The sequence below is a fragment of the Dendrobates tinctorius genome, unplaced genomic scaffold, assembly GCF_039654945.1.
Source record: "Dendrobates tinctorius isolate UK_male_01 unplaced genomic scaffold, ASM3965494v1 ptg000046l, whole genome shotgun sequence".
In the NCBI taxonomy this organism is placed as follows: domain Eukaryota; kingdom Metazoa; phylum Chordata; class Amphibia; order Anura; family Dendrobatidae; genus Dendrobates; species Dendrobates tinctorius.
Window position 1 is genome coordinate 70,033,023 of NW_027361714.1, and position 25,069 is coordinate 70,058,091.

Below are 25,069 nucleotides of genomic sequence, written 5' to 3' on the forward strand. Positions count from 1 at the left end.
CAGGAGAGGGATCTGTGGTGCCCCTGAGGGTTCAGTCGCCACAGAGGTACTGCACCTCCTCCTGAGGTGTGGTACCCCACTATCCAGGTAAGGTGGGGACACCTGACCGCACTCCAACACCTGCATCCCACACAGCACAGTAGTGTAGCAAGGAACCCTTTGGTGGCTCCCTGCTTGGAACACGAAGAGAGGTGGGCGGTGGGTGGAGTTTAGTTTGCACAAAAAGAGCGGGAAGAAGATAGGAATTGGGCAGTCAGTCATAAGAGTCTGACAAGGTCGGACTTGTGTAAGAAGATCCCCTGAGAGGGATAGATGAAGGAAGTGCTGCAGCCGACCTCAGTGACCTGGGTCTGCTGGCACAGTAAAGAGACATTGAAGGAAAGCCTGACTCTCTCCATAAGAAAGAAGGATTAGTACGGAACGTGAGGAGAGGAGGACTAAGGATTAGGGTTGGAGGAGAAGCCTTCTCAAGTTCACAGCGCAAGGCCGGTGTCCGGTCACCGAGGTTGTTTGGATACTGATGGTCCCGCAACAGACACCGGAGGAATAGAAGTTTGTCACCACTTTATTCCCACACAAGACTTGGGGGCACAACAGCAACAAGATAGTGACCCGGGACTTGGTAGCAGAGAGTCCCCGAAGCAGGCTACAGCTGCCTGCTGTACAAGTAGAGTTCATAGGAACATCTGACAGGAGGAACTCCAGTGTAACTCAGTACTGTGAGTACTTCACTTTAGGCGCAAAAGGGAGATGTTCAGAAAAGGCACATATGTTGGCGGAGTGTTGGAAAGGAGTACTTCATCTTGCCTGGAAGTTGGCTGAGCTCCTGACCCGGAGGACATGGCACGGATGCGGTCTCTTGTGCCACAACAGACTGTGAGTAAAGCTTTGGAACTACATGCCCTGGTGTCCTCCACTTATTCCTGCGTCAACCAACTCAGCACCAAAAGGCGTATCTAGGCTTCCTGGCACCCGGGGCAAGAATTTGGTTCGGCGCCCCCCCCACACCAAATAATATGCGACTTGCACACTTAGCCATGTACCCACGAGCTGCTCTCCCTAATGCTCTCCATGTTCAGTAAAAAACTGAAAGCAGGAAGAGAAGCTCGTTGTCAAGTATGAAAATCGCATATGAGTGAAGTGCCCGTGTAATGACTACTGGAACCTGCAGAGCTGAATCCTGACATTGCAGGCTTCTGAATTCTCACAACTAATGCACTGCACACTTTTAGGATTCTCCCTTGCCGATGTACAGTCATGTCAGCACAAGTATGTGATTTATATACCTCTGGCCACATTCCGACTAGACGTGCCCAGCCTCGCTCCGTTCATTTTCATTGAGTGAGGCCACACATGTCTAGTCAGCATGTAACCGCATGTATGTAAATTACCAGCACGAGAGAATCCTGACAGCGTTCAATGAGCTCTGTGAGAATTCAGAAGTCTGCAGTCACATAGAATGACTGCAGACTCCGTACCGTACAAACCTGGACAACCACTTTAATGTTCCTAACAAATAAAAACATGAGAATAAGTCAGTAGCACAAATAACATTTACATCCAAGTACCTTATAGATGATGTCGTCTCTGGAGTCGTTCTCCTTTTCTTCTTCTTGTCCAGGCCCCATGATGAGTTTTCTCATCCACATCTCGTCTCTGCAGGCTTCCATCTTCTCCGGTCTTCTGCAGCAAATCTCCACACGATCCCCTTAAAGATAGAAGTGTCATTATAATGCTCCTAAATAAAAATGTCTGCAATATACTGTCACCTCACACTATTCCCCTCCCTCCTCTAACATCCCTCGGTTCATCATACTGTCTCATCATATATTTACCCCCTCACTCTCTATACTGTCTGCTCACACATACCCCTGACTCCCCATACTGTGTCCACATACATTAACCCGTTCGCTCTCCATACTGTCTGCACCCAACCCCCATACTGTTTCCTCATACATACTCTGTGTCCTCAAATCTCCCACACACATTAAATCCCCCCATCCCCACTCCAAATCCCTCACACACATTAAATAACCCCCCATCCACACTCCAAATCCCTTAGACACATTAAATACCCCCCATCCACACTCCAAATCCCTCACACACATTAAGTAACCCCCATCCACACTCCAAATCTTCCGCACACATTATGTACCCCCACACATTAACCCCTTCCCCACTCATTAACCCCCATCCCCTCTCCAAATCCCCCCATACATTATGTACCCCGCACTCCAAATCCCCAACACATTAACCCCATCCCCACTCATTAACCCCCCAAACAATAACCCCCATCCCCACTCATTAATTCCATCCCCACTCCCAAATCCCTTAACACATTAACCCCCATCCCCACTCATTAACCCCCCACACATTAATTCCATCCCCACTCATTAACCCGCCACACATTAATTCCATCCCCACTCAATAACCCCCATCCCCACTCATTAACCCCCATCTCCACTCATTAACCCCCATCCCCACTCATTAACCCTCATCCCCACTCATTAACCCCCATCTCCACTCATTAACCCCCATCCCCACTCATTAACCCCCCACTCATTAACCCCCATCCCCACTCATTAACCCCCCACACATTAACCCCAATCCCCACTCATTCACCCCCCCACACATTAACCCCCATCCCCACTCATTAACCCCCCACACTTTAACCCCCCACACATTAATTCCATCCCCACTCATTAACCCTCCACACATTAATTCCATCCCCACTCAATAACCCCCATCTCCACTCATTAACCCCCATCTCCACTCATTAACCCCCATCCCCACTCATTAACCCCCATCTCCACTCATTAACCCCCCACTCATTAACCCCCATCCCCACTCATTAACCCCCCACACATTAACCCCCATCCCCACTCATTAACCCCCCACACATTAACCCCCATCCCCACTCATTAACCCCCAACACATTAACCCCCATCCCCACTCATTAACCCCACACACATTAACCCCATCCCCACTCATTAACCCCCCACACATTAATTCCATCCCCACTCAATAACCCTCCACACATTAATTCCATCCCCACTCAATAACCCCCGTCTCCACTCATTAACCCCCATCCCCACTCATTAACCCCCATCTCCACTCATTAACCCCCATCCCCACTCATTAACCCCCCACTCATTAACCCCCATCCCCACTCATTAACCCCCCACACATTAACCCCCATCCCCACTCATTAACCCCCCACACATTAACCCCCCACACATTAATTCCATCCCCACTCATTAACCCTCCACACATTAATTCCATCCCCACTCAATAACCCCCATCTCCACTCATTAACCCCCATCCCCACTCATTAACCCCCATCCCCACTCATTAACCCCCATCCCCACTCATTAACCCCCACTCATTAACCCCCATCCCCACTCATTAACCCCCCACACATTAACCCCCATCCCCACTCATTAACACCCAACACATTAACCCCCATCCCCACTCAGTAACCCCCCACACATTAACCCCCATCCCCACTCATTAACCCCACTACACATTAACCCCATCCCCACTCATTAACCCCCATCCCCACACATTAACACCCCACACATTAACCCCCATCCCCACTCATTAACCCCATCCCCACTCTTTAACCCCCCACACATTAACCCCATCCCCACTCATTAACCCCACTACACATTAACCCCATCCCCACTCTTTAACCCCCCCACGCATTAACCCCATCCCCACTCATTAACCTCACTCACTAACCCCCATCGCCACATATTAACACCACCCTATCTCCCATCTTCGGTGGCTTCTTCAGCTTCACATTGAAGCACACTTACCACCAGCGCTGAGCGTTCGCTCTGGGCGCCGGGGAGTGACGTCAGCAGCGTGATCACATAACATGTCACCCTGCTGATGTCGCTCTGGCCCGCCGGTCAGAGCTGCAATTGTACTGGCGTCTATACAGATGCCTGTATAATTGTTCCCTGGGAGTCGGCACGCGCACTTTCTCTGTGCCGGCTGTCAGCTTGACAGCTGACACAGAGAACTGCCGACTCTCAGGCCGGGGGGGGCATCAGAACGCAGCCGCCAGGGAGGACACTGTGGACAGCTGCTTTAGGCGGCCCGGACTGCGCCCCCTGCCGGCCGCGCCCGGGGCAACTGCCCCGGCTGCCTCCCCTAGATACGCCCCTGCCCTGCACTGCTACATCCCCTGCGCCTGGCACTACACCATCTTAGTGTCATTTCACCTACTCTAACCTGGGACTACAGCCCTGCCTGTGGAGGGCTATAACATCATTGCTGCACCACACCATCTGTCCCAGAGGATCTGTCTGCAGCATCAGCTTAACGTCTTCATTGCCGAACACCACAGGTGGCGTCATGACTTACACATTCACACTGAACATTTACAATGGGCGCCCAGGGCCACGGGCCGGGTCCCAGATACCGTGACATCTACCACTGAGGACCATCGGGCCCGGTACCGAGTACCCCACCGCCCTGGGTGTGAGGGCGTCCCAGATCACCAAGGCACAAATCTTGAGGCTTAGGAGAAACTGAGGCACAAGCGACTAATTTAAAAAGGAGATTTCTTAATAGGGAATATCCAGCATTGGTTATTAATGCCAGTTCTAAGCATGTACTGGGGAGCAATCATACGGGCCAGCTTACTCGCGTGATCAGAGACACATCTAATGATATTACATGTCTGATTGGCACCTATGATGACCAAAATGATAAAATCATGTCAATCTTATGTAGACATTGGGACATGTAAATGGCAGATTCAGATATCTCGGATCAGATTTCCCAAGACTGTCAGTAACTTTTAGTAGAGGCAGGTTGGTATGAGACTATGTGATATATAGTCAATACAATAGCCTGAGACCAATAGGCATCTGGCTGGTTTTCCCCTTCAAATGTGGCACCTGCAGTTTTTGCTGAAACATAAATGTAAGGATCGAGATTATTAATCTACGTACACACCTCCCCTATTTGTTTGCCTAACTTATCTTTATTTGACACTTGCCCCCCATCATTCAGCGGCAAGCTGCCAGCGATGGGAGTGCGTGCAGAGAGGTGAGATGTGCTGAGAGGTGAGCGGTGCTGTGTGTGTGTTTTTTGTATGTACATGTGTTGTGTGTGTGTAGAGTTGAGTGGTGGTGTGTGTGTGTGCATAGCGCTGCAAGGGAATGTGCAGAGAGGTGAATGGTGCTGTTTGTGTCTGTGTGTGTAGGTGGAGGAGAGGGCAATGTTGGGGTGGAGGTGATGGGGAGAAGGTGCTGATGAGGAGGGCAATGTTGAGGGTGGTGGGGGAAGAAGAAATGATGGAAGTGGTGGAATGGACAAGGATGGGGATGGTGGGTGTTATGAATGGATCACTGAGGAGGATAGCAGGCCCAGGCCAAGCCACAGAAAACCAGTGAGGTTGGTAACTATGCAGATTGCAGATCCCTGATCATGTCCACACAACTAGCAGTAGCCGTAGAGCGTACCTACGATGATCCTAGATGCCTCGGCACAGCCGGAGAGCTAACTAAGCCCAAAGCAAGAAAGGGGAAATCTAAACTGCTCCGGAGCAGACCCCAAAGGAATAGATAGCCCCTAAACATATATTGTCTGTGAGACAAGATGAAAACACAAACGCAGGCAGAAAAATAGACTGAGCAAACGATGGGGCCCACACTGTCTAGACAGGACAGGAAAGGAAAGACACTGTCTGCAATCACGCAAAAAACCCTGCAAAAAGTCCAACACATCTGATGCACAAAAACACTGAAGTTACATGACTTCGTCCCCACCAATATAACAGGGGACAAAACAAACTGGCACATGCAATAACATATGGGCGGTGATTCAGCATAGCCCCAGCTGGAGCTGGATGACCCACACAAAGCAGAGATAGACAAAACCAGATCAAAAGCAAACAAAATAGCAAATGAATCACTTAGCTTAACATGCAGGGAAAGAGCAGGAGACATCAGACCTCAGGAGGCACAGGAAGAAAATCACCAGCAGGGATAGAGGGAGTCAGCTGTCTTAAATCCCAATCAGAAACCCCGGATCTCCAATAGTCTTCCTCATTATCAGGTGGCAAGCCTCTGTCAATCAGATCAGCTCCACTACCTCCAATAACCACCAGAGGTAACCCAGAAAGAACTCTCAATCTGACCAGCTCCACTATCTTCAGTAATCACCAGAGGGAAGCCAGAGAGAGAATTCACAACAGTATCCCCCTTGAGGAGGGGTCACCAAACACTCATCCACTCCACCAGGCCAGTCAGGATGGGCCCGGTGAAAAGCATGAACCAATCTTTCGGCATGAATGATAGAAGCAGAGACCCAAGAATTATCCTCCTGGCCATAACCCTTCCATTTGACCAAGTACTGGAGTCTCTGTCTAGCCAAACGAGAATCCAATATTTTCTCTACCGCATACTCCAAATTACCATTAATCAATACAGGGTCACGAGGCGCCGCCATGGAAACTACTGGCTCTACAAACCTCTTCAACAAGGATTTATGGAACACGTTATGAATCTTAAACGTAACGGGAAGAGCCAAACGGAAAGAAACGGGATTAAGGATTTCCAAAATATTATAAGGTCCAATGAATCTTGGCTTGAATTTTGGAGATGCAACCTTCATAGGAATATTCTTTGAAGACAACCAAACCATATCACCCACTATAAACCGGGGACCAATGGTCCTATGCCGGTTGAAAAACCGTTGGGCTTTTTCCTGAAAGTGGGACAACTTATCCACCACTTGGTCCCAAATCTGCTGCATTCTCTCTACCACAGAATCCACACTTGGGCAGGCCGAAGATTCCACCTGCCCTGAAGAAAATCGAGGATGAAACCCAAAGTTACAGAAAAAGGGCGACATCAAAGTGGCAGAACTAGCCCTGTTGTTTAGCGCAAATTCGGCCAAGGGCAAAAATGAGACCCAGTCATCCTGATCAGCAAATATGAAACATCTCAAATAGGATTCCAAAGTCTGGTTTGTTCTCTGTCTGCCCATTGGTCTGAGGATGAAATGCAGAGGAGAAAGATAACTGAATTCCCAGTTTGGAACAAAAAGCTCTCCAAAATCTGGAAACAAACTGGACTCCTCTATCCGACACAATGTTCTCAGGAATCCCGGGCAACCGAACCACCTGTTGTAAAAATAAGGGCACCAACTCTGAAGAAGATGGCAACTTTGGGAGTACAAGAAGGACCATTTTAGAAAATCTATCACAGATCACCCAGATAACAGTCATTCTCTGAGACATAGGAAGATCAAAAATAAAATCCATTGAGATATGAGTCCATGGCCTCCTGGGCATCGGCAGGGGCATCAACAACCCACTAGAATGAAAACAGGACTTGGACCGAGAACAAGTCCCACAGGACTGCACAAAATTCCTGACATCACGAGATAAGGCAGGCCACCAAAAAGACCGACTCACCAAATCTCTGGTACCAAAAATACCTGGATGACCAGCCAACGTGGAGCAATGAATTTCAGACATTCCTCTTTTTCTCCACTGGTCAGGGACATACAATTTTCCCATAGGGCAATGTTCAGGTTTGTCCTCCTGAAATTCCTCCAGGGCACGTCTGAAATTGGGTGAGATGGTTGAAAGAACTACACCCTCATTTAGAATGGTAGTAGGCTCGGTCACATCAAGAGAATCTGCAAAGAAACTTCTAGAAAGGGCGTTCGCCTTAACATTCTTAGTGCACAAAAGAAAAGAGACCACAAAATTAAAACACATGAAAAACAAGGTCCACCTAGCCTGTCTAGGATTCAAGTGTTTGGCTGATTCAAGATAAATAAAATTCTTGTGGTCGGTGAGGACCACAACTTGATGTCTAGCTCCCTCCAACCAATGTCTCCACTCTTCAAACGCCCATTTCAAGGCCAACAATTCCCGATTCCCCATGTCATAGTTATGTTCAGATGGGGAGAATTTTCGAGAAAAGAAGGCACAGGGATTCATCTTAGAAGTCACCGGATCTCTTTGGGACAAAACGGCTCCTGCACCAATCTCAGAAGCATCTACCTCCACCTGAAATGGGAGTGAGGCATCAGGTTGCCGTAGAACCGGAGCAAAAGTGAATCTCCGCTTAAGCTCCTGAAATGCCAAAACTACCTCTGGAGACCAATTCACCACATCAGCGCCCTTTTTGGTCAAATCAGTCAGTGCTTTAACAATACCAGAAAAATTACTTATAAATTTATGGTAGAAATTAGCAAAACCCAAAAACTTCTAGAGAGCTTTCAAAGAAGTGGGCTGAACCCAATCATAAATGGCCTGTATCTTGGCCGGGTCCATTTCAATAGTCGACGGGGACAAAATGAATCCCAAAAATGAAATCCTCTGTGTCATGATCCCAGTGCGGGTTGGACCCGCACGCTTGGGGTTAATGTCTGGAACCAGTGCTGGTGGACCTGCACTTCTGGGGTTAATGTTATGATCTCAGTGCGGACTCTTACCTGCACACCTGGGGCTTATTATTTTGGCCTCTCCTTGGTTCTGGGAAGGCTTCTTATAGCCTCAGGAAGCTCCAATCCTCGTCAGTTATACTTTTGCCCTTGGCAGATTGTGTTGACCCCTGAGTGTGTTTGTGCTGTGTTCTGGTTGCCTGATACTTTGGTTTTGACTCGGTCTGTTCTCCGGATACTGCTTGTTGGATTCTGCTTGGTATCTTCTATATCTGTTTGGTTTTGACCTCTGCTTTGCCCTGACTATCCGTACTGTCTCATCTCTGTTACTTTACTGCTATCTCTGAGTATGACCCCCGTTTGCCTGACTTTGAGCTTTCCTGTAGTTGTGTCCTACCGATCTCTGGCAGCAGGACACTAAGCCCCGCCCCTTGCAGTCACATGACCGTAGCTCCTTCACTGCTTGCTAAACTTCAGCGTCCCCAGGTCCTGTTTGTCTGAGCTTCCCAGCTGTACCTGTCCCCGGGCCCCCCTACAGTGTGGGTGAGTCCCTGCTCTGCGGAGGCTGCACGCTGGCGCTGACAGGACCCTGACATTATAACTGACCATTAAGTTTTGGGGTTTTTTTGTGCAGAGAATTATGGATTCCATACAGTCTTTGGCTGAACAGATGCAAAATATGAGTCAGATGTTTCAGGGTTTATCTCTGGAACAGCAAGCTCTTGCTCGTACTCAGTAGCAGGTTTCTGAGATAGTGCGGGGGGCTTTATCTGATGGGTCTATGGGGGCTGGGGTCAGTGATGTTCTTCTGGTGTCCCCGGAACCACCTATTAAACTGCCTGACTTCTTTTCTGGGAACAAAAAGGAGTTCAGGATTTTCATGGAGGGTTGCAAACTTTTTTAGTTTGAGACCACGTTCCTCTGGGGATGAAAACCAGAAGGTAGGGGTCATTATGTCCTTATTAAGAGGGTCCCCACAAGCTTGGGCATTTTCCCTTCCTCCCACTGCCCTTGAGACAGTGTCTGTGAATTCATTCTTTGAGACCATCGGGCACATATATGATGAGCCTGACCGAGTGCGATTGGTAGAGGACATGGTGATGAGCGTCTGTCAGGGGAAACACTCGGCTGAGTGGTTTTGTACTGAATTGCGCCGCTGGGCTGCAGAGGTATTTTGGGACGACGACGTGCTTCGAGGACTCTTTTGCAGAGGCTTGTCTGAGCAGCTGCAGGATGCCTTGGCGTTACATCCCTCACCTAACTCTCTTGAGGACGCCATGACCCAGGTCGCCCGGATGGACCGAAGGTTGCGGGCCAGAGGGGTGATGCAGGTGGAGACTCCATTGTTCCCCAGTGGAAAAAAGACTGTCCCTGAGCTCATGGACGCATGCGCCCTCTCCCTGAAGGATACGGAGAGAAAACGCCAGAGGGACAAGCAGTTATGCTTCTACTGCGGTAAAACGGGACATTGGAAAAGGGAGTGTCCTGATTGCCCATCTTCGACCCAGTTCTGGGTAGTCAGCAGGGAGACTACTCAGTCCCTCGGGTACCCTTTTCCTCGTTTTCTAAAGTTTTGCTTCATGTAGAGCTGTTTGTGGAGGTAGTTCTTTTCCCTCTACAGCCTTCGTGGACTGCGGATCATCTATTAATTTTATTGACTCCCAGTTGGTCACACGTTGCAAGATAGGGACAGTTAGGCTCAAGGTCCCGATCAAGGTGGTGGCACTGACAGGACCTGACACTCTGTACACCAAAGAGGCACTTCGATCCCTTAACATACAGAGAATATTCCCTCAAAATCCGGAACACAGTCCAGACATGTTCCACATGAGAATCCCAATCACTGGAAAAGATCAAAATATCATCCAGATAAATGATCAAAAACTTATCCACAATGTCCCAGAAAATATCGTTCATAAAAGACTGGAAGACAGAAGGGGCATTAGTGAGCCCAAAAGTAGAGATGAGCGACTTTGCCTTTTTTCGGGTCGAGTCGGGTTTCACAAAACCCGACTTTCGCAAAAGTCGGGTCGAACGAAATCGGCCGATTATTGTGAAAAGTCGAAGTCCGACTGAAACACGAAACCCAATGTAAGTCAATGGGGAAGAAAAGTCGGCAGTGAGTGGACGACAGGAAACACACCTACAGTGCCCACTTTAATGCCAAAAACATCAATTCTTATTCCTTAAGCTTGTCAACCTTAATTTACTTTATAATAATAGTTAGGCATTGAAAACTGGGGGTTATTTGGCTAAAGTTGTGGGGGGGAGGGGGTAGTGCTGGCTCCAGATTTTCGTGGGCCCAGGGCCAAAGAGTGTCACTGGGCTCCTTTAACACATGACACAATTCATGATCCTTTGATACGGCAGAGAAATAGCGGTACAGTACAAAGAAAATACTTAAATTCTTACATCACATGACTGATATCCATTTTAAATTCTCCAATAGATCAAAAAACAGATAGTATATTCCTCCCTACAGTATTATGGCCACCGCATAGTGCGCCATAGAGAGTAATGAGGCCCATATATTTCTCCATACAGAATCATTGGTCCCATATAATGTTCCATACAGTATATGATGAGCTCCACATAATGCTACAGTACATGTTGTTCACCATGGATGAAGCTCCAGTGTCTTATGGGCCCAAATAATGCTCCATATATAATGGGCCCCATTTCTAATGCTCCAGTGTATAATGGGCCCTGTAAATGCTGCTCCAGTGACTGATGTCCACCTTTGGAATGCTCCAGTGTATGGTGGGCCCCAGATATCATTCTCCAGAGTATCGTGCTCCCCAAAAATTCTCCTCGCTAGGGAATCCCTGTACTCTGGACTCCTCGTCATCCCCATCTTCCATCTCTCTGCACTTGGACTGTTTAGGCAGAGGGCGTACAGACGTGATGTCATCGCACTCTTTGACCAGAATGTCACTGTCAGGAAAAGTGTTTGGTTTCCGGGGGCAGTATGGTTGCAAAGCTGAACCTTAAAGGAATGTCCAGAAGGGCACCACCAGGAGTGGAGCCTGTGGCTTAATTGGACTCAACACGGGCAACCTCAACCATGCCATCCACAAAAAAGCTGCACAGATTGCAAGCTTAATTCCGTTAACGAACGAGACTCAGGCATGCCCCCGCGGTCCGTATCCAGCTTACTAGAGGGACACGCGATGCTCTGGCACGCGAGATCGGCCAATAACAGGTCTGTCATGCCCTTACATGTCCGGGGCTGCACGCGTGCTACAATGAAAGGACAAGCGTGTATCGCTTACAGGTGCGGATAACACGCTGAACCCTGTTAGTGATGGGGATCTGGGATTACAATTCTTCCTTGCGAACAAGCATTTCCCAGTAAGTGCAGGTCAACCGTAATTCCAGAATTAGGCCTAAACGGCATTCCAGAAAGAATGTGAAAAAATTAAGTGTCCAAAGCACAGGTGCTGTAGCTTGCTTAACAGCTGGGCTCCTCTGCTGAGTAGCACACAGTTCTTACATAAACAGGCGGCATAGCTTGGCTCACAGGTGGCCAATTCTGCTGAGTAGCATACACAGTTACTAGGCCCAAAGTATTAAGTGGTGTAAATGCAGTCAAAAACTGGTTCTTTCATAAACAGGCGGCATAGCTTGGTTCACGGGTGGGCTCCTCTTCTGAGTAGCAGACACAGTTACTAGGCTCAAAAGGATTTTCAGGACAATATGCGGTAAAAATTATTAGAAACACACAGAGTGTAGCTCCTTCACAGGTGTACTACACCGCTGGCTACCAGACACCGCTACTATGCCCTAAAACGGTCTATTATCATTGAAAACCATTATTAATGTGAAAAAAAAGATACGCTTTTGTTTAACGAAATGTTCTCGAACGGAAACTCGAACAGCCGAATTTTAATCAAAGTGTTGTAGTTCGACGAATGGATCTAACACTGCTCAAAACAGCTAGAATTTGAACTTGGCCAACAGTTCCACTCAAACACCACTCATCTGTAATCAGGAGGCAGACTCAGACGGTCTCAGGCAAAGTATGGATTCGACAAGATTGCAGAAAGTTGAGAAAGGGTACAGTATCACCGAATAACAGGTATATATAGCATAGTTTAAACATTTAAAATCTCCGTGTTTATTTCCGGAGTCCGACAAAGACACTCACAGCCTCAGTATGGATTAGACAACAATCTAAAAAGTAGAAAAAAGGAAATGTTTTTGAAGCGTACACCAGTATACACTGTTGGGGTATTTTTAAATCTTCATATATATTTCTGTCTCAGTAAGACAGTCCAGACTCTCCGCAAGAGGAAACGAGATGGATAAAAGTACAGACATAAAGTCGAGTGATTGCAGAAATTTAGGAATTACTAATCACAGTGAAAACTCCCGGGAGAATTCTCAGAGGCGATGCTGACCTTCGATTACTTTGTGTGTGGAGACAGCGAAAACAGTTCTTTGTGAAGAAAGGGTTGCTGTATCGCAGTACCGTTGATCCCATCACCGTTACTCATCTCCATCAAATTTTGATCACAGGGAGAGATGTAGACATGGTCCTCACTGCCTATCATGATCTGTCAGGTAACTTTGGAGTGCAAAATACAGAAGCCACAGGCTTTAGGCGATTCTATTGGATTGGCATGAGAGGGCACATTTAAAAATGTGGGCAGGAATGTCACACATCTGTGAGTAGGAAAACTGTGAAAGCTGATGATAAACCACCACTGCATTGTGAGTCGACGTCCATAAGAAATGTAAGCCATTGATCATCTGAAGCTAGAGCCCGGCCAGCAGGACAGGGCATAGCTACGTCTTAACCATCATCTATCAGTTCACCAAATTTGTAATGGCAGTCCCAGGGAAGGATGTGACAGCCCAGACTACACAGCGGAGGAGCAGGGAGAGGTAAATATTGCAAATGCTGGGGCCCTGCCCAAGCAAGGGGGGCCCACTCGTGGGTGTCGGTACTGGCACTGGGCCCCTCATAGTACGCCGGTGTGTCAGATGGCAGGTGTGCACCCCCACCGTCAGAGACACTTGATTGCACTATGAGGGACCCTGTGCCAGTGCCAGCACCCAAGAGTCGGCCCACCCACCTGTCCAGGGCAATGGCACTCGCACGGTTGCGTGCGCTAGGTGGTGACCCCGGCCATGGGGGGGAGGCAGCCCAGTTAGGGAGGTTTAAAAAATGGCATATGTTGATGTTGGACATTCAGCAGCTGCAAATGGAGGAATCGGAGAAGTCCGAGGAAGAGGAGGACAAAAGCGAGCCATTTTTCTGGCAACCTATGTGTCATCAGGGGAAGGTGGGACAAAATCCTTTGAAACCCATGCATGGTTCATTTTAATTAAAGTTAGATCATCAACATTTTGGGTCGACAGACGGGTCCTTTTTTCTGTCAGGATTGAGCCAGCAGCACTGAAGACTCTTTCCGATAGCACACAAGCAGCAGGGCAAGCGAGCTCCTGTAAGGCATATTGTGCCAATTCAGGCCAGGCGTCCAGTTTAGAGGCCTAATAGTCAAAGGGGAATGACCTGTGAGGGAGAACATCGATATGGGAGGAGAAGCAGTTTGTAACCATAGTTGACAACTGCTGTCTCCTGTCATTTTCAATAGATGCAGTATTACCAGTCGTGTGAGCGGGACTTGAAAAATCAGTCCACAACATGGTCATGAAACCCCTGTCTCCAACGCCACTTCTGATGTGTGCACCACGAACACCTCTTCCATGTTGCCCCCTACGGCTCATTGGAGAACCATCACCTTTGCTGTGTGCTGGGAATGCCTCAAACAAACGGTTTACCAGAGTTGCTTGTTTGTTAGCCAAAATTAGGTCAAGGTTCTCCTGTGGCATGATGTTTTGGAATTTGCCTTTATAGCGTGTATCCTGGAGGCTGGCCAACCAGTAGTTGTCATCGTTCATCATTTTGGCAATGCGGGGGTCCCTTTTTAGGATCTGCAAGGCATAATCTGACATGTGGGCCAATGTCCCAGGTGTCAATGATGCACTGCGAGTGCTGGGTGGAGGAGCACTTTCTGGCAAATCCACATCCCTCCAGTCACGCACAAACCCTGTACCAGACCTTGCCACGCCAACATTTTCTCTTGCCCCACGAGAAGCATCCTCCTCCCCTAAATAATCTTCCCCATCATCCTCCTCCTCTTCTTCTTCCTCCACCTCGTCCAGGAGAGATCCCGGAGCAGACAATGGCTGACTGTCATCAAGGCTTCCCTCCGCCTCTTCCTCATCCTCCTCGGCTGCAGACGCCTGCTCCTTAATGTGCGTCAAAGTTTGCATGAGCAGACGCATAAGTGGGATGCTCGTGCTTATGATGGCATCGTCTGCGCTAACAAGTCATGTGCATTCCTCAAAACACTGAAGGACTTTACAGAGGTCTTTCAGCTTCGTCCACTGCACACCCGACAACTCCATGTCTGCCCTCAAAGTGCCTGGCCATGTATCCTCCCACAAATGCATTACAGTCTGCCTCTGTTCGCACAGCCTCTCAACCATGTGCAGGGTGGAGTTCCACCTTGTTGCAACGTCGATAATTAGGTGGTGCTTGGGAAGTTGGAGCAATCGCTGCAGCTTCTGCATACGACTGGAGTGTATGGGCGACCGGCGGATGTGCGAGCACAGACTTCGGACCTTCTGGAGCAGGCCTGTTAACTCCAGATAATTATTGAGGAAGCACTGCACCACCAGGTTCAAGGTGTGAGCCAGGCAAGGTATGTGTCGGAGTTTTGAAAGGGCTATGGCTGCCACAAAATTCCGGCCGTTATCACAAACTACCTTGCCTCCCTCAAGATGTAGACTGCCCAGCCATGACTCAGTTTGTCGCTGCAAGTAGTCGGCCAGTACCTCCGCGGTGTGTCTGTTGTCGCCCAAACACATCATCTTCAACACAGCCTGCTGACGCTTACCACTAGCTGTTCGACACCGAGTGTGCAACACTGGCAGCTGCGGATGGAGTGCTCATGCAACTGCGCTCTGTGGACGAGTTTTCGCTTCTGGAGGAGGAGGATGAGGCGGGTCGAACGCCTACAACCGACTGTTTCCTATACCGTAGGCTAGACAGTACTGCCCCACCGCCGCTGTCCCCTGTGGACCCTGCATCCACCACATTAACCCAGTGCGCAGTGATGGACACGTAACGGCCCTGGCCATGCCTACTGGACCATGCATCTGTTGTTAGGTGCACCTTTCCACTCACTGATTGCTTGAGTGCATGGACAATGCGGTCTATCACATGAAGGTGGAGGGCTGGGATGGCTTTGTGAGAAAAGAAGTGCCGACTGGGTAGGTCATAGTGTGGTACTGCGTAGGCCATGAGTTCGCGGAAAGCTTCGCTTTCAACCAACCGGTAGGGCATCATCTCTAACGAGATTAGCTTGGCAATGTGGGCGTTCAAACCCAGTGTACGCGGATGAGAGGATGAGTACTTTCTTCTCCTACTCATAGTCTCTGGGAGGGTGAGCTGGACTTGAGAGCTGCATATGATGGAACTAGCGGTGGACATGGCGGACTAAGAGAGGGTTGATGATGGTGATGGAGTTGGTGTTCTTTCTGATGGCTTAGATTCAGTCTTTCATAGCAATAACATTATGATTCCCTGACTGCTTTGGCCTTGCAACGACACCTCAACATTTGCTGGTGGTAGTTTGCTAACCGGTGGGCTTACAGTGGGGGAAGCGATGTAGCGTTGCTGACTACCTTCATTGGGAGCAGTTGCACATGTGGTACGTGAGGTTTAGTAGTCCGTCCATGCTTGAAAGTGCATGGTGGTTAAATGTCTAAGCATGCAACTGGTATTCAAATTTCTCAGATTTTTCCCTCGGCTAAAGGTCTTTGCGCACTTCTTACAGATAACCTTTGCCTGATCATTAGGATTTTGTTCAAAAAAGTGCCACACTGTACTCTTCCTACTATGGAAGACATTTGAGGCCTTGCACGATGTGCTAATTTGAACGTTTGGCCTAGCTGTCCTGCAACTCTTTTGGTTTTTGTAACCCGTTTTTGGACTGCTCCGGGCCTGCCAGATAACAGCTGTTGCCATGTCGATGCCTGCTGCGGATGCTCCTCCTCCTCTTCTGAGCTATTGGCAGCGGCACCCTCTTCCCCCAATGGATGCCAATCTGGGTCAACAACTGGGTCATCCATCACCTCCTCTTCAATGTCATGTGCACCTTCCTCTGTGTCACCATCTAAGGTGGTATAGTATGCGGGAAGGGGCACCTGAGTTTCATCAGGGTCAGATTCTGGCTCAGTACACTGCGAGGACAATGTAGTGCTCTGAGTGAATGTACCAGCAGATAAATCTAGCAGTGGCTGTGCATCAGTGCACTCCATGTCAGATTCTTCTTGGACTGGGTAATTCACGATTTGACTTAATAACCCAGGCATGGTATGTGAAAAGAGCTCCATGGAGTAATCTGTAGTGTGGCCTGCCATATCCTTTACTTTTGGTAGGGGTGAAGGACACAAGGAAAGGTGTGGTTCCTGACCATGAGCCTCCAATGACGACTCAGTGCTTTTATTTTTTGAAAGTTCAGAAGAGGAGGCGATAGAGCTGGAGGCTGTGTCAGCAATGTAAGCCAAAACTTGTTCCTGAAGCTCCGGCTTTAAAAGCGGTTTACCTACTCCCAGAAAAGGGAGCCTTCGAGGCCTTGTGGAGCCAGACGATGACGCAGGCTCAACACCTCCTGCATTAGGTGCTATTGTGCTTTTGCCACTACCAGCAGATCCACCACCACCACCAACACAGTCATTAACAGCTGGCAACCCCCGCCCACTTCCATGGCCTCTTCCAACACACTTCCTCATTTTTGGGAAAATGTGCCCAAAATACCATTAGCAATATGGTACTGTAAAACAAGGTACAAGGTGTATATAGGACTGGGGAGAATTTGAATCTCCCTACAGACTTGAGGACACTGAACTATTATCTCAGGCCCAGTGTAGATTACACCTCAATATAACAGGCTGAAATTGGATGGTGTATAAAATGTCTATATAGGACTGGGGAGAATTTGAATCTCCCTAGAGATTTTAGCTTGCTGACAATGATGCTCTCAGTCCCAAGTATGGCAGCAGGCAGCCTAATAAGCAGTGATTCAACAGTGATTTTGTTAATGGAACGATAGTCAATAGATGGCCTTAAAGAACCATCTTTCATGGCCACAAAAAAAAGAGCACCTAAAGGTGAAGAGGATGATCTAATATGACCCTTCTCCAACGACTCCTTGATATAAGATCGCATAGCATCATGTTCGGGTACCGATAAGTTGAAAAGCTGACCCTGGGAAATTTACACCCGGGCATTTTGGCAGCTTTGGAACTACATGCCCTGGTGTCCTCTGCTTATTGCTGCACCAACCCACTCAGCACTGCTACATCTTGGTGCCTCAGATATCAAAGAAACAATTTTCGGATTTAAACGTGCGCTGCTAGACAAAACGACTCCTTTCCAGATTGTGTACTTGTATACTTTTATTTTCCCAACGCGTTTCGAAGTCTCAAACTTCTTCCTGAACATTACTGGATCGCTCCCATGAAGCCAGATGGAGCAAGTGCAGATGAAGGCCAACCAGGTCTGAACATAGACATATCAGGAATGGCCTCCACCTTTTAGTTTTAACCACATCTTGGTGCCTGACATTCAAGGGGGTAGAGGCCTGACCGTCTCAGAGTCCTACTGCTAAAGGCAACACACATGAAGGAGACCCAACCAGGAGTTCACATTTCCAAAACTTATTGGCAGACACCACCAAAGTGGCATTAATTTCACCACAGTTGAAATAGTTTAATAGGGACTGACAGGTCTTTCACTACACCCAATACAGCAGATGGACACCCAACAAGGAGTGTTCACATTTAAATAAATCAGGGCTTACATTACAGAAGTGGCATCATTTTCACCACAGTAGAAATAGTATAATAGGGGCCATCAGTCCTTCCACTACACCCATTCCAGCAGATGGACACCCAACCAGGAGTGTTCGTGGATCGCCCGCCAGAGCCGTTTCTTAAAGGGGCAGTGTAACAGCAATGGTGACCGGGTCCGTGGCCCTGGACATCCAATAAAAGGGGAATATTTAAAGCTGATGAATGATAACGTTTATAATGAAGTGTTCGTGATGCCACCTGTGGTTTCTGGTCAGAGGTGACCAGCGCTGCTATGCAGATCCTCTGCGATTGTGGTGTGATGCAGCAGAGTTGGAATAGCTCTCCACAGGCAGAGCTGTTGTCCCAGGGCAGTACTTGTAATTAAAGATGGGATATTTGATGATCATAGATGTGGCAGTGCTGAATGAGAACTCTTCCTGTGTTATGGGGAATCCCATCAGGTCGGTCCCGCTATCCTCCCAGATGAGTACCTCCTGCCTGCGACGTACTGCAGGGAGCGGCTGTTCTACTTTAACGGGCTCTAGTATCCCTCCCCTGGGTTCGACCTTCCGGTCTCAGGCTACATCTATGACTACCTGGCCAGATTTGGGAGTCGGTGCCAGTTGAGCAGCTGAAGTCTTGATCTACAGGGCCGGGGGAGCTTTCAGTTTTCTCCCTGCGATCCACTGGCCTCCCTCCACTCTCCATGATAGCCTCCTGGTGTTCTGTCTTCTCTTCCACTCTCTTTCTTGCCATGGGGCCTTTCTCTACCCTCCGGGGGCAGTGCCTCTTTCCTTTGCTGCCATTCCAAGCCAGGATGCGGACCCCTCGGGCTGTCGGCTATGATGCTGTAGCATAAAAGTACAGACACGGGAGGTTCATGTTTCGCGCTCTTTCCTGGGTACCGCCCACAATGGTACCCCTCACTGCACACCTCGTGGAACCACCATGGTAGCCATTTTTACAGTCCAAATCACAGTCCAATAAGTTTACTAATTTGCACATTCTATTAAGCAATCTCACAATTCAATACAGTCTTTGGCACACAGGACCCAGTGATACCGGGCTTCGATATCCTGTTCATGATGCCAAGTTGGATCGCCCGCCAGGGCCGTGGGGTACTTGGTACCAGGCCACTTCTTAAAGGGGCACTGTCACAGCGGCGGTGACCCAGTCCGTGGCCCTGGGCATCCAATAAAAGGGGAATATTTACAAGGAATTGATGATAAAAATTATAATGAAGTGTTTGTGACATCACCTGTGTTTTCTGGTCAGAGGTGACCAGCGCTGCTGTGCAGATCCTCTGTGACTGATGGTGTGATGCAGCAGAGTTGGAATAGCTCTCTACAGGCAGAGCTGTTGTCCCAGGGCAGTAGTTGTAATTAAAGATGGGATGTTTGATGATGTTAGATGTGGCAGTGCTGAGTGAGTGTTGAGGAAAGAATTCAGAGGACACAGCTGGGTGCAGTTCCAAAGCTTTACTCACAGTTCTGGTGTACACAAATACCTGCTTGGTGCTGTGTCCTTCAGGTGAGGGGCTCAGTAAACTCCCAGGCAGATGGAGAACACCCTTCCAGCACTCCTTTCAGTATATGCCTTTCCTGGCCATCTCACTGTGTTGCTTTCTCGCCTCTTCCTACACAACACCTCACAGTCAGTGTCCCAGGCCAGCAGCCACAGACCTTGTTGGATAAAGTACTCTCTGCGTTTCCTTGCTCCCTTTTGGCTGCCTTTCAGGCGAAGATAACTGTGGCTTGTGGCTGAGGTACTTAAAGGTGCCACAACTGTCGCCTTGCCAGCTGAGTCCATTGTTTACACCACTGGGCTAGGGGCCAATTCCCTTCTGTGACCTAATCCCTTCATCTGACGTCCGTCAGTGTGGACTGAGCCCCACGGGCAGTATAGCCACTGCTCTGTGCCTCTTGGATCACTTCCCTCGACAGGGAGCTTCCTTCTGTCTTTCTATCCTTTCCAGCAGTTCCTCCTAACCAGGAGCTGCTACACATATCTTCTTCCCTCTTCCCCTATGAGAAGACTGCCTAAGCGCGTCCTACCGTCAGGACACCACAAGCAATGCTGAAGACACGTTCTGAGAGAACACTGGCTACAGGGCATGATAAAACCTCCAAGGCATGTGAGGTGAGCTCAGGCCACTCATTAATTTTAGAAGACTAAAATGTGAAAGGGTCCTATTGTGAATTGACTTTCTGGCCTACCTCTGGTTGCTGGTGAAGGTAGTGGAGATGGTTGTATTGAAAGAGGGGTTGCGAGTTCTCTTTCCGGGCTCCCTCTGGTGGTTACAGGAAGTAATGGAGCTGATCTAATTAACAGAGGCCTGCCACCTGATAATGAGGAGGACGATTGGACATTGGGAGATTCTGACTGGATTTAAGACAGCCAACTCCCTCTATCCCTGCTGGTGATTTTTTCCTGCCTCCTGAGGTCTTAGTTTCCAGCTCAGTCCCTGCATGCTCAAGCTAAGTGTTCTTTTGCTATTGTTCACATTTGATTTGGCTTTGTCAATTTCAGTTTTGTGTGGTCAACCAGCCCCGGCTGGGGCTGTGCTGAATTTCCATTCTTATGTTACTGTTTGTGCCAGTTTGTTTTTGTCCCTTATTAGATTGGCTTCTCTTTGCTCTGTTTTCAGAATATACCAGAGTGCTGATATAGTGGGCGAAGTCTAGTGACTTCAGTATTTTTTCTATCAGACATATTGGGCATTTTTTGCAGGGTTTTTTGCGTGATTGCAGACAGTGTCTTTCCTTTCCAGTCCTGTCTAGTTAGTTTGGGCCCCATAATTTGCTCAGCCTATTTTCCTACCTGCGTTAGTGTTTTCATCTTGTCTCACCAACAATATATGTTTGGGGGCTATCTATTCCTTTGGGGTCTGCTCTGGGGCAGTTTAGATTTCCCCTTTCTTGCTTTAGGCTTATTTAGTTCTCCGGCTGTGTCAAGGCGTCTAGAATCATCATGGGTACGCTCCACGGCTACTGCTAGTTGTGTGGATAGGATCAGGGGTCTGCAATCTGCTTAGTTACCAACCTCTCTGGTTTTCTGTGGCATAGCTTGGTCTTGCTTTCCTCATCGGTGACCCAATCATAACAGGGTCCAAACGCTCCCTGATGGTATTGAAATTTAGTTCTAGATACCCTTGTACTATCCTCTCCATTCGTTCACCATGTGTAAGACTTGGATTCTGTTGTGCTGGTGCACGAGTTGGTCTAAAAAAGTGTCAAAGGACTCACAGAAATTGCTACTTACATTTTCACCAATGCAGCTGCTGCTAATATTTTTAACATTGACGAATTGACGTGCTGGAGGTTGGAAGTCTACAGCTGCAATGCAAACTGTGTGCTTCACTGCTGTCTTGGGGAAAAGTTCTCTTAAGGTTGGGTAAAAGCGTTTCGATACTCCAGCATTCGTGGGTCCCTTTCTAGGGCGGGAATCATCTGGCAAAATTTGGTTTTATAACGTGGATCTAACAGAGTGGCAACCCAATAGTCAGCATTATTCTTAATCATAACTATACGGGGATCATGTTGCAGATAGTGTAGCAAGAAGGCACTCATATGTCAGGCTCTACCGTGAGGTCCAAGCCCATGCTGTGTTGGTGGCTGGGTGACAATGAGGCTCGTTTCCTCCAGCCAACCACGAACAACAGAGAGGGGCTTGATTATCCTCTTAATCTGACAGTTGTTTGCCCATCACCTCTTCCTCCTTCATTTGTTTCTCAGATCTTGCACCTTCGATAAGAGTTTGTCTGTTATCACAAGCCCCCCTCGATCGCAGAAAACCACCCTCCATTGGCACCCGCCTGTGTGATAACAGCCTTGATCTTAGAGACAATGTTATCCCTTCAGCAGCCTCCTCTGCTTCCTCCTCATCTTCTGGGACCACCATCTCCTCCCACAGGCTATTCAAAGTCTGCTCCAGCATATAGATGACCGGAACAGTGATGGAGATGATGGCGTTGTCAGCGCTAGCGATGACGGCGTCATCAGCGTCGTCATTGCTAACCATCTTAGTAGCTATTTAGAAACTGTGCAGAAGGGTGCAGATCAAGACAAAGAGCACATGTTGCTAGAAACACGGCAAAAGATGCCTGTATTCTCTTTTTTTGTGAACACACAATTTTAATCTTTGCTTCATGTACCATGGAAAATAAAATGCACATTTTGCATTTTATCTGTGAGCTGGATTTTTCTGCTTTCTTCAGTAGAGAAAGCCACTGCTCTAACATGACCTGGATAGCTGTCCACAACTCTTGAGCATGTTACTGTGATTTCCAAGTCATATTAATTTGAACACTGCCTGATTATGTTGAGCCATGGATGTGCAGTGTGGAGTTGGAGGGGTGTCAGGATTTGAATCCAGTGGCTCTTGTGCACCAAGCAGCAATTCTTCCCTCTGAGCTAATCAGTGCGCTGGACATTTCCTTCCTAACTCAGATCCAAGTGCTTTTGTTGTTTCTGATTGTCTCTAACCTGAGTTCCTGATTGGATCCCCCCCGATAGAACATCCAACTTAAACCTGGCATTGTACTTCCTTCATTGCAAGATTATTGAGCTACCAGTCTTTACTCAAGCGTCCTTTCATCTCTTGATCCTGTAAACTACATTGCTGCTCCTGTGTACTGACCCATGGCTATTCCTGACTATGCTCCCTGCCCCTGTGCAGCACACACGCATGCTGAGTAGCTCCCGGCTCCCGCTCTGATACAGCTGACGTTCCCTCCTCCATTAATACGACTCGTCTCCTCTCACTTCACTACTTAGTACCCTCCTCTTCCCCAGGCCCAGTCTTTCTTGACCATGTTAGTTTCTCCAGGTCCCAGCCAACTGATCTGGTCAATTCCCTATATGTTTGTGTGGTTACGGACTTGTCAAGACCCCGGTGACTGTAGCTGTGATCAGAAAACACAGGGCAGGGTTTTAAGTGTGGCATCTACATTAAATGGAGCCATGAATTAGCACTACCAGACTCTAGACTTTAATGATTTTCTTGTTGCTTTTGATATCCCTGATGCTTCAAGTTTGGATTCCAAGGAAGCTATCCAAACAAGTGATGAATAAGAAAACCATCTCAAACCATCAGGAATGTGTTGGAGAATCTGTCTTTGGCCCAGTCTGTTTCTGTCCCTGTTGTTCCAACAGTTAGCGTTTTCGTGGCCCTGAAGTGAGCCCTGATCCCCATGCTGTTCGTTCAGTCTATGGAAAATTTGAATCAGGATACATCAACTGGGACAGCTCACGGAGCTACCCAGAAAAAATAGAATCGCACAAGGCAGAACTTTTGCCAACTTTTACCCAGTTTAGCCCTATTTCTAGCCCTGAGCCAGAAGATTCAAAAGATATTGTTCTTAACAAGCAGAAGGTAGCAGAGTCTCCGTACTTTCAATAGCCTTCCAAAAACAATCCTGAAGAAGAATGCATGGACAATTCTCTTAGAAAGCCCTCAGAACCAGAGCTGAGTATGTTTGATGAATACTGTAAAAAAGGGCAGAAATCTGACTGCATGGAAGCAGAAAAGGTTAGATCTGAGCAAACCAGAGCTATTGACAAAAACAGCAGCTTGCTTGGTTTGCCTATGCCTTTTAGGGATGCTCAGGACAGCGGAAATTCTCAGGATAAAGTATTTTCCTTAACAGGGGACTCCTTCGGTGTTGTAGCAGGTACATCAACTCTGTCTTCATCTGTGCAACCTAGGCAGCGGATTACACCTGCTCATTCTGAATTATCATCTTGTGTAGCTGCTTTTTTTAGCAACTTGCAGGCTAAAAAAGGTGCGGTGGTCCCTAAGGAGGAATCTTTAAACTTCTAAAGACGTTGATCTTTCTTTTAGGGAGGGGTTTGGGATGCAGAACCACCAAATATATGTCCCAGAATCTACTTGACTTGAAGTCCTGAAACTTGTCCATGATTCTAAACTTGTAGGAGTCATGAAAACACAAGAACTACTGTTATCTTCTTTTTAATGGCCTTACTGTAGGAAGGATGCGATAAAATAAGTTTCCTCCTGTTTAAGGCTAGTTTCACACTAGCATATGGAGGCGCTGCGGAGGGATGTGGACTTCCTCTGTGAAGCTCCGCCCACGGCTGCACCTCCTCCGGTCAGCTCCACCTCCACCGGAATGCGGCCTGCGTACCCTATTTTTAGCATTAGGTTCTCATACTGTGCCGATGTATGCGAATGCCTCCGCATGCATTGTTTTGACGGTGCGGGGACCAGCGCCAAACGCAACGTGCTGCATTTTGGTGCGATTGCCGCATCATCAAATTGTTGCATGTGGAGGCATCCGCATACATCGGCACAGCTTGCATACCTAATACTAAAGATAGGGTACTCAGGCTGCATGCTAACGGAGGCGGAGCTGGCCAGAGTAGGTGTGGCCATGGGCGGAGCTGACCAGAGGAAGTCCGCATCCCTCTGCAGCTCCTCCATATGCTAGTGTGAAACTAGCCTAACATATGCACAGAGCAAGATGCCACAATCTTCTTCTCTAGCACTGCTTCAACCTCTTCCAGTGCCATCCAGGCCTTGAGGATCAATTTAAATTAATTTTATTGTGGACCTACCTCCATCTAAAGAAATGACTGTTATCCTTGTTGTGGTAGGTCGGCTCACAAAGATGGCCCATTTTATTCCAATTAAAGGGATTCCTACCACTGAACAAGAAACAGAATAAAAAGTCAAACAGATATTTAGGCTGCATGGAATCCATGACAATGTAATCTGATAGGGGTGTTCAGTTTACATAAAAATTTTGGAAAAGCTTCTGTACAGC

At 48.0% G+C, this 25,069-nt stretch overlaps 1 pseudogene; it reads left to right on the top strand.

Annotated features, from left to right (window-relative positions):
• LOC141089660 (zinc finger protein 592-like) overlaps positions 1-24,105 on the top strand; it is a 61,200-nt pseudogene extending 37,095 nt beyond the window's left edge.
• The last annotated feature ends 964 nt before the right edge of the window (positions 24,106-25,069 follow it).